General features: G+C 36.0%; 1 pseudogene; it reads right to left on the bottom strand.

Moving 5' to 3' along the window:
* Positions 1 to 9,415, bottom strand: part of LOC140857388 (uncharacterized) — an 11,047-nt pseudogene extending 1,632 nt beyond the window's left edge.
* Positions 9,416 to 11,615: the final 2,200 nt, after the last annotated feature.

Raw genomic sequence — 11,615 nt, 5'->3', positions numbered from 1 at the left:
ATTTGTTGAAAAGGAAGCAGAATATTTTGTTAGTGCATGGTACACTAAAGATATATTTTTTAGGGCCCATAAATATATCATTGAGCCGGTTCCAAGCATAAAATCTTGGCCAAAGATAGAGTATCCTATTGTGTCCCACTTCCCCTAAGGGCTCCTCTAGATGGATCCAAAAAGGTAAGAGAAAAAAAGGATGAGCCAAAGGATTCTAACAGAATCAAAAGAAGGGGTACATCCTTAAGATGAGCCAAAAGATTCTAGTAGAATCAGAAGGAGGGGTACATCTTTAAGATGCAGGAATTACCAACAATAGGACCATAACTTTAGGATTTATAAAAGCTTTAGGAAGGAGAAGGTAAAGAAGAAACAAAAAAATATTGCATCCAGTCAAACCAAAAGCAAAGTTAGTAGGAAAAAAGAGAGAGATCGCAGGTATTATAGCCTCATTTACATTCAATAATATAGTTGACTGATATTTGCATATGTTGCAGCATCATTTTTTAGGCTCAAAGGAGTGGAAAAAGAAAGAAGACAGTAGCCTCAAAGCCTACCTCCCAACCAACTCCCTCCTAGCATCCCTCCTCTTAGCCATGACTTATAGCTCACAGTATTACGCCCATTTTTTACCCCATTAAAAACTTTCATCATTTGGGGTGATAGCTTTTAGGGTATTTAGGTGTATTTGGATATATCATTTTGCATATTTTGGATATCATTTTGGGTGTATTTGAATATATCGAGCTTTTGGGATATTTGATTGTATTTGTATATATCATTTTGGGTATTTGAGATATCATTTTGGGTGTATTTGGATATATTGAGTTTTAGGATGATAGCTTTGGTGTTTATATAATAATACATTCTTTTATTATGTGATATCTTGTGAAACCTTGTGATACACTATGTTATTTTGTGTCCGTGTAACCTTGTATTTGTGAAACCTTGTGATACATTGTACTACCTTATAATATCTTGTGATACAATATGATGCATTGCAAAACATTATGATATATTTCAATACATTAGGATATATTGTATTAAATTATCGTAGAATGTGATAGAGAATGGTTTAGTATCATCAACTATGATACTGGATGCTTTGATTTTATTTTTGGGCATTACATCATAATATATTAAGAAATTTTTAAATTTCACTTTTATCTATAGTTGTGATATCTTGAGTTGGTTGTGATGTTAGAATAGCAGATATGATTGGATGATGAATAAGTTCTTTATAGCTTATAAGTACCCCCAAAATACATCTGCTAATATATTTTTTATTTATCTATAGTAGAGGGAGTGTAAGTGTAACAAAGGAAAAGTTTAGGAGAGGTCATTGGAACTTTAATTTGGAAGGGGGTGAGATTGTGATATTCAAAAAAATTGAGAGGGTGTCATTGAAACTCCATAAATTAATTCAATTCATTACTTTATGATATTTTAACTTCATGAAATGAATTCCATGTTTGTTTTCTTTTACTATGCCATTAGTTCTTACTTCAGGACAAGATTCCTCAGCCATATAAATTGCATTTGAAAAAATGCATTGCATGTTTATCCTTTTACTATGTCTACTTGGGACCAAAATACACTTGTAATATTAAAAATATAACAATTACAATATGCATATGTGCTGGAAAATTAGAGAACACATTTTTCATTACATAAATCATTAGATATTGCAAGTTAACCTCGAAATATCCTTGAAATAAAAGATCCACTTTTGAGACAAATCTCAAACATTCAATGGAGCATATTTTATACATTTAAAATTCAGGCCCGATTATATAAAAAAAAAACTATAGTAATCTAGCAGTATACAGTGAACAACCCATTTAGCCCTTCTTTTGTGGCTTGAAATTTGGTCCTCAAGCTTCTTATTCCATTGCAACAGCCTATTAATAACATTCTTGTCTCTTGTATTTAAAAGTGGATCATACCAATGGAAGTAACTACAGGCCCTAATTGTCTGAAATAATTTGGAATGGGAGATTAAAGCCAAAAATCGAATCAAAAATTGAAAATGAGGAAAATGGCAATATACCTCATACATTCTGCATCCAAAGAAACGTCGGCCAAGATTTTCGGTGGTCTATGAGATCCTCAAAGATGATCTAATTCTACAATGGCAAAAATCAACAGTTTGGAAGAAGTAAGTGGAAGAATTTTACTGAGAATCTCTCATGATCTCCTTCTCTCTCTCCTTCTACAACCCTTCCTTTCTTCTCCGAATTTCTTCTTCTTCACCCATGGCTTGATTGAAGATTTATTCTTTTCCATCCGTGGCTTGATTGAAGATTTTTTCTCTCCATATGGTTTGAGTTTTGGTTTTGTTTTCCTCTACTTTTGATTTACGGTAATCGGCATCCCCAAACTTTGGGTCACTTAAGGTGTCACGCCCCAAATCCGGGACATAACACGGCCATGCTACCAAGGGATGGACCCACGATAACACGAAGCCAAAATTCATCTTCTTAAGTATAATGACAGGTGTATCACAAATAAAGATAATAATAAAGTTCAATTCAATTATTTAATTAAACCAAAACTGGTTCAGAGCATCTAAATCCAGAGATAAAATAATTCAAGTCTTAAAATTCATAATGTCTTCAATCCATAAACATAAACTGAATTCCTAGAGCAAAATTTCTAAACTTGCTTTGCTGATCTCCAAGCTTGGATTCTCTTTCCTTCGATCCTAGCCTTATTTCTCTGTACATAAAAGAGAAAACAAAAAGAATATGAGCTACACTAGCTCAGTAAGTAGACTTCCGCTTCCTTACCGGATCAAGCATAAGTTTTCTATGATAATGCATCATTTAGCAAATAACAATTATTGTAAAAATAAATATTTCATAGAGCATATAATAAAACAAGTTATAAGCTCATCATGCATGCATAAATCATGTATATTTCATAATTATGAATCGTAAATCATTTTCATCATGTATTCATGTCATGTTTCAAAACATTGCTCAAAGACATTCTTGCTAAGGTCACTATTATACCCGTGACAGGGCCATGTTTCTTAATCGATAAAGTTCTTAATTCATGTGCCAACTTTATACCCACTGGCAGGGCCATGTTTCGTGTGGATGCTAGCTCCGGATGTCGACCTTCCCGAAGAGATTCATTCATAGCTATCTGAGAGCCTTTGAAATCATTATATCTTTTCTTAAAGCATACATATACATAGATGGAAAAACAATGAAATTCATGCTTCATAATCATACTATTTTCATAAAACATATTCATGAAATCAATACTCATAATAAAACATACTTTTTCATATCACATATGCCGATCCTTATTTTATGAAAAATTATGATTTCATCAATAGCAATTCTTTGCATAAAAATATGATCATTTAAAAAAATAAATAAGGAGCATAAGATCTACTTACCTCGATCGTCCAGGACCTTTTAATCTTCCTTAAAAGAATCAGACAGTCCTATTTAAAATATTAAATCATTAATAAATTTTATATTTTTTAATAAAATTACATAATATAAAGAAATGACCGATTTGATAATCAGTTCAATAAATCTCTCCCTTCGGCTCTAACCTGATTTAAGGTCATAGGTCCCTAAAAGTGAAGAAGATAGCCTAATAAGGGATTCATAGGATTTTTTTTTTTTTTTTTTTTAGAGAGGGAAAGTAGAGAGAGAAAGTAGAGAGAAAGTGGAGAGAGAATCTTCGTATCTTTTAAAAATGGCAATCACGATTGAGATCATCAGAGGTTATATCAAGGTGACTTAATATAGATTAACCATGATTGATATTATCAATTTCGAAAAAGAATCGGATCGGGATCCGATCTACTGCACGAATTTTGGAGCAGTTCTAGATCATCATATTTTCATCTCGAGTTTATCCTAGGGTTTGTGATGTAATCAGAGAGAGAGAATGACCCTAGAGAGATGAAATTCATAATGAGAGAGAAAGGTCTAGAGAGAGAAAATAGGAAGAAATTTTAGAGAGAGAAAATGTAGAGAGAAGGTAGAGAGAAAAAGTCTAATTCTAGAGAGAGAAAGACTTAAGAGAGAGATGAGAAAAACTTTCTCTCACATATATATATATATTATTATTTTTCTTTTTTTATATATATTTATATATATATTTTCTTTTTCTTTTTCTTTTTCTTTTTCTTTTTAGAGAGAGACAATAGAGAGAGAGAAAGAGAGGGAAAAAGAGGGGAGAGAGGAAAATTTTCTCTTTTCTTATTATTATATTTTTCTTTTTTTTTTCTTTTTCCTTTTTCTTTTCTTTTTCCTTTTTCTTTTCTTTTTCTTTTTCCCTTTTTCTTTTCTTTTCTTTTCTTTTCTTCTTCTTCCTGGGCTTTCATTGGGCCGAAACAGGGGACCTTGAGGTCCCCGTGCCTTGATCGGCCGATCACGGCCATCTCATGGCCGGCGGCAATGGCCGACTCTCCCGGGTTCGGAGAGACCAGGGCCGGCGGTCGGCGTGACCGTCGGCGCCGAAAAATCATAGGAAAGAGGCGGCGAACAGGGGGTTTTCTTCTCCAACTAAATCCGGCGACACCCATCGCCGGCCATCGTGCTCACCGGCACGGGAGGAGGGAGACCTTACCACAACCTCCGGTGACCCCCACCGGCGAGAAATCGCGGCGAACACGGGTCGAGGAGTCACGGCTTCAAACGAGAAAATCGGAGAAAATCTCCGACAATCGACGGCGACTGAAGGGTCTACCCAAAGAGGAGAGAGAGGGGTTTCTTATAGGGTTCGTCCTAGGGTCTTTTAATGGCCCTAGGACTCCGATTTTTGATCGGAGAAGAGGAAGACTCCGATCGGGAGTCTTTCTGCTCTGTTTTTCCCTTTTTTTTTTTTTTTTTTTCGGGTCGGCTTTGAGCTGGTTTTGGGCCTTAATTGGGCCGGGTTATCACATTCTACCCTCCTAAAAAAAAATTTCGTCCTCGAAATTTAACATACCTTCATTTTCAAATAAGTGTGGATATCTCGTCTTCATATCGTCTTCAAGCTCCCACGTAGCCTCTCTCTCTTCATGATTACTCCAATGAATCTTTACGTATGGAATGGTACGCCGTCTTAGAACTTGCTCTTTTCGGTCAATAATTCGCAGAGGAAATTCTTCATAGGTTAGATCTTCATGAACTTGCAATGGCTCATACTTTATCACACTGTTTGGATCAGGTACATACTTCCTCAGTAGTGAAACATGAAAGACATTGTGTACTTTGGATAAATCTGGTGGTAAGGCTAGTTCGTATGCAACATCTCCTACTCGATTTAAAATCTCAAAAGGTCCAATATATCGCGGACTCAGCTTGCCATGCCTCCCGAACCTCATGACACCCTTAGTAGGTGATACTTTTAGAAAAACATGATTACCGACCTGAAATTCTAATTCTCTTCTTTTTCTATCTGCCAAACTCTTTTGTCTATCCTGAGCTGCCTTGAGTCTTCTCTTGATTAGATAAATTTTGTCTCTGGCATCTTGAACTAACTCGGGACCAATTAATTTCTTTTCACCCACTTCATCCCAATACAGAGGGGATCTACACTTTCTTCCATATAGGGCTTCATAGGGTGCCATCTGGATACTAGAATGAAAACTGTTATTATATGCAAATTCAATCAATGCCACATGATTATCCCAATGTCCTCCGAAGTCAAAAGCACAAGCTCTTAACATATCCTCCAGAGTTTGAATTGTCCTTTCAGATTGGCCATCGGTCTGAGGATGAAATGCAGTACTAAGTCTCAATTCTGTTCTCAAGGCATCTTGAAAACTTTTTCAAAATCTAGATACAAATCGTGGATCTCGATCGGATACAATACTTATTGGAACACCATGCAGACGTACAATTTCATCAATATACATCTGGGCTAACTTATCAAGCGGAGTGCCAACTCGAAAAGGTAGAAAGTGAGCTGATTTAGTAAGTCGGTCAACAATCACCCACACAGCATCGCTTTTTCTTGTTGTCCTTGGAAGTCCAGTAACAAAATCCATCGTGATATGTTCCCATTTCCATTCTGGTATCTCTAATGGTCTTAGCAGACCAGCAGGTCTTTGATGTTCGGCTTTCACTTGCTGGCATACCAAGCATTGAGATACAAACCGAGCTATCTCCCGTTTCATTCCATTCCACCAGAAGAGTTGTTTTAAATCTCTATACATCTTTGTACTACCGGGATGAAAAGAGAAACGAGATTTATGGGCTTCTTTCAAAATTTTCCTTTTTAGTTCAGGATCACCCGGTATACATAATCTGTTCCCAAAATAAAGAGTTCCATCTGTATGTAGTCTAAACTCAGTTCGTAACCCTTTCTCTATGTCCTTCTTAATCTGACATAAATGAATATCACTTTGTTGGGCCGCTTTTATCTATTCGATCAATGTTGGTTGTACCATCAAATTTGCTAATACTTTCTTAATATCAGTACAAGTCACTTCAATTTGCAAATCTTCAAGATCCCTAAGAATTTATTGCTGAAAGGATAGCAGAGTCATCACATTCGCTGAAGACTTCCTACTAAGTGCATCTGCCACCACATTAGCTTTTCCAGGGTGATATTTAATATTTAGATCATAATCTTTTAATAGTTCAAGCCACCTTCTTTGCCTCATATTCAGCTCTTTTTGAGTAAATAAGTATTTCAAGCTTTTATGATCAGTAAAGATTTCACATGATTCTCCATATAAATAGTGTCGCCAAATCTTTAAAGCAAAAATAATAGCTGCTAATTCCAAATCATGGGTCGGATAATTCTGCTCATAGGCTTTTAGTTGTCGAGAAGCATAAGCTATGACCTTATCATTCTGCATCAACACACAACCTAATCCTTTCTTAGAAGCATCACTATAGATGACAAATCCTCCTTCATTAGATGGTAGGGTAAGAACTGGGGCAGATATCAATCTTTGCTTCAGATCTTGAAAACTCTGCTCACATTCACTGCTTCATACAAATTTTATTCGTTTCTGAGTTAGGCGAGTCAGAGGAATTGCAATTTGGGAAAATCCCTTGACGAATCTTCTATAATAACCAGCCAAGCCTAAGAAGCTTCTTACTTCCGTCATATTAGTCGGTCGAAGCCAATTTACCATGGCTTCTATCTTCTTTGGATCGACTGAGATTCCTTCCTTGGATATTACATGGCCGAGGAAGACAACACTATCCAACCAGAATTCACACTTGCTAAGCTTGGCGAAGAGCTTCTCTTTTCTTAAGGTCTGAAACACGATCCTCAAATGTCTCTCATGTTCCTCTATATTTTTAGAATACACTAGGATATCATCAATAAAAACAACAACGAATTGATCCAGATACGGCTTGAAAATCCTGTTCATCATATCCATAAAAGCAGCCGGTGCATTGGTTAGTCCAAAAGGCATTACTAAAAATTCATAATGACCATACCTGGTTCTAAATGCAGTCTTAGGTACATCTTCATCTCTAATTCTTAGTTGATGATAGCCAGATCGTAAGTCGATTTTGGAGAAAACTTGAGCACCCTGAAGTTGATCAAATAAGTCATCTATTCGTGGAAGAGGATATTTGTTCTTTATGGTTACCTTGTTCAACTCCCGATAGTCAATGCATAATCGCATGCTTCCATCTTTCTTTTTCACAAATAACACAGGAGCTCCCCAGGGTGATGTACTTGGCCGGACAAACTTTTTATTCAAAAGTTCTTGCAGTTGATCCTTTAATTCTCGTAATTCTACGGGAGCCATCCGGTAAGGAGGTTTCGAAATAGGTCCGGTTCCTAGGGTGATATCAATTTTAAATTCAACTTCACGCTCTGGGGGCAATCCTGGTAGTTCATCTGGAAAAATATCAGAAAATTCCTTGATAATTGGGATATCATCCAGCTTTATCTTTTCCTTCTCGACGTCTATTACATGGGCCAAAAATGCTTTGCATCCTTTCCTTAAAGCTTTTCTTGCATTCATAATTGAGATAATACCCAAAGATTGTTTGGATTCCGTATTATGAACTTCGCCTTGAAAGAAGAATTGCGGTTCATCCGGAATTTGAAATACCACTTTTTTTCCAAAACAATCAATATGTGCATGATATGAAGATAACCAGTTCATCCCAAGAATAACGTCAAAATCATACATATTTAGCTGAATCAAATCTGCTGCTAATTCTTTTTCTTCTATTTGGATTATGCAATTCTTGAAAATAATGTCAGCAACAACAATATTTTTAAAAGGTGTGCTAACATATAATGGTTCATTTAGTTTTCCAGGCACACAATTTAAAGAAGTAGCAAACTTGAGAGATATAAAAGAGTGTGAAGAGCCAGAATCGAATAACACACGAGCATAAATAGAATTGACTGGGATAATACCTGTCACCACTTGATTATTTGCATTGGCCTCCTGCTGGTTTTAAGTAAACACTCGTGCGTTTCCTTTTTGTTTTTGATCGACTGGTTTGTTAGATCTAGTGTCATCTCTTTTCTTATTTGGGCAATCACGAGCCATATGTCCTTTTTCACCACATAAGAAGCATGCTCCAATCCTCTTGAGACAAGGTCCATTGTGATTTTTTCCACAGTAAGAGCAGGAGGAAGATTCTTTCTTCTTATCAGAGTTATTATTTTTGAAATTTTTCTGCTGACCTTTTAGATTTTCTGCTGATCTCGATCTCTTCTTATCTCCTCTTTCTAGTTCTGCTCTTTTCAACTCAGATTCCACTTTCAAAGCTCACTCCAGTACGTCCTTGTAGTTATTGAAAATATGAGAAGACAGACGGGATCGAATTCCATATCTTAGACCTTGTTCAAATCTGTTAGCTTTACTCCTTTCGAATTCTATAAGTTGAGGGCAGAAGCGGCCTAGCTCATTAAACTTGTTAGCATATTCTAGCACCGTCATATCATCCTTTTGCTTTAAGGCTAGAAACTCATTTTCTTTTACCAACCTCATTGTCCCCGGAAAGTACTGGTCATAAAATATCTCTTTGAATTCTTCCCAGGTGAGCTGATCATCATTGTTCCCATCGGCAGCTTTTATTGCAGTCCACCAAAACTCGGCATTTCCTTTTAACATAGGAATGGCTAATCGGACTTTCACATTCTCAGGGTACTGTAGGGCATCAAACATCTTTTCCATCTCTCGAATCCATGTCTCTGCAGCCATAGGATCAGATCCACCCTCAAATAGAGGTGGGTTGAGCCTTCTGAATCTCTCATAGTATGACTCCATAGATAATGTCGGTCGAGGAGCAGTCTGTGCCTGCTACTGAATAAGCTGAGCCACCACTTGACATACACCAGCAATGTCCGCCTGTGTGGCCGGTGCGTCAGGAGCCCGCTCAGCTGGTTGATTGTCAGCTTCTCGTGACGTTAATCTTGCTCCTCTTGCTCCTCTTGTCCTAGCGGCCATATTTGCCAAAGTCTCGCCCTCCCTATCGCTCATCGCTTCCTATTCAAATGTCAATCATTATTATGTTATTTTATGACAGAGTTACAGTACAGTTAATAATTTAAGTCAAAGTCCAACTATGCATAATCTAGCTACTCACTGTTAGGTTTTAAGTTCTATCCTTGATTAAACCTATTGCTCTGATACCATAAAATGTCACGCCCCAAATCCGGGACATAACACGGCCATGCTACCAAGGGATGGACCCACGATAACACGAAGCCAAAATTCATCTTCTTAAGTATAATGACAGGTGTATCACAAATAAAGATAATAATAAAGTTCAATTCAATTATTTAATTAAACCAAAACTGGTTCAGAGCATCTAAATCCAGAGATAAAATAATTCAAGTCTTAAAATTCATAATGTCTTCAATCCATAAACATAAACTGAATTCCTAGAGCAAAATTTCTAAACTTGATTTGCTGATCTCCAAGCTTGGATTCTCTTTCCTTCGATCCTAGCCTTATTTCTCTGTACATAAAAGAGAAAACAAAAAGAATATGAGCTACACTAGCTCAGTAAGTAGACTTCCGCTTCCTTACCGGATCAAGCATAAGTTTTCTATGATAATGCATCATTTAGCAAATAACAATTATTGCAAAAATAAATATTTCATAGAGCATATAATAAAACAAGTTATAAGCTCATCATGCATGCATAAATCATGTATATTTCACAATTATGAATCGTAAATCATTTTCATCATGTATTCATGTCATATTTCAAAACATTGCTCAAAGACATTCTTGCTAAGGTCACTATTATACCCGTGACAGGGCCATGTTTCTTAATCGACAAAGTTCTTAATTCATGTGCCAACTTTATACCCGCTGGCAGGGCCATGTTTCGTGTGGATGCTAGCTCCGGATGTCGACCTTCCCGAAGGGATTCATTCATAGCTATCCGAGAGCCTTTGAAATCATTATATCTTTTCTGAAAGCATACATATACATAGATGGAAAAACAATAAAATTCATGCTTCATAATCATACTATTTTCATAAAACATATTCATGAAATCAATACTCATAATAAAACATGCTTTTTCATATCACATATGCCGATCCTTATTTTATGAAAAATTATGATTTCATCAATAGTAATTCTTTGCATAAAAATATGATCATTTAAAAAAATAAATAAGGAGCATAAGATCTACTTACCTCGATCGTCCAGGACCTTTTAATCTTCCTTAAAAGAATCAGACAGTCCTATTTAAAATATTAAATCATTAATAAATTTTATATTTTTTAATAAAATTACATAATATAAAGAAATGACCGATTTGATAATCAGTTCAATAAATCTCTCCCTTCGGCTCTAACCTGATTTAAGGTCATAGGTCCCTAAAAGTGAAGAAGATAGCCTAATAAGGGATTCATAGGATTTTTTTTTTTTTTTTTAGAGAGGAAAAGTAGAGAGAGAAAGTAGAGAGAAAGTGGAGAGAGAATCTTCGTATCTTTTAAAAATGGCAATCACGATTGAGATCATCAGAGGTCATATCAAGGTGACTTAATATAGATTAACCATGATTGATATTATCAATTTCGAAAAAGAATCGGATCGGGATCCGATCTACTGCACGAATTTCGGAGCAGTTCTAGATCATCATATTTTCATCTCGAGTTTATCCTAGGGTTTGTGATGTAATCAGAGAGAGAGAATGACCCTAGAGAGATGAAATCCATAATGAGAGAGAAAGGTCTAGAGAGAGAAAATGTAGAGAGAAGGTAGAGAGAAAAAGTCTAATTCTAGAGAGAGAAAGACTTAAGAGAGAGATGAGAAAAACTTTCTCTCACATATATATATATATATATTATTATTTTTCTTTTTTTTATATATATTTATATATATATATTCTTTTTCTTTTTCTTTTTCTTTTTAGAGAGAGACAATAGAGAGAGAGAAAGAGAGGGAAAAAGAGGGGAGAGAGGAAAATTTTCTCTTTTCTTATTATTATATTTTTCTTTTTTTCTTTTTTTTTCCTTTTTCTTTTCTTTTTCCTTTTTCTTTTCTTTTTCTTTTTCCCTTTTTCTTTTCTTTTCTTTTCTTTTCTTCTTCTTCCTGGGCTTTCATTGGGCCGAAACAGGGGACCTTGAGGTCCCCGTGCCTTGATCGGCCGATCACGGCCATCTCATGGTCGGTGGTGGCCGGCGGCAACGGCCGACTCTCCCGGGTTCGGAGAGACCAG

This window comes from Elaeis guineensis, chromosome 4 (assembly GCF_000442705.2).
Source record: "Elaeis guineensis isolate ETL-2024a chromosome 4, EG11, whole genome shotgun sequence".
In the NCBI taxonomy this organism is placed as follows: Eukaryota; Viridiplantae; Streptophyta; class Magnoliopsida; order Arecales; family Arecaceae; genus Elaeis; species Elaeis guineensis.
Note: the sequence above shows the minus strand (reverse complement) of the source record. Positions and strands in the feature narration are given on the sequence as shown.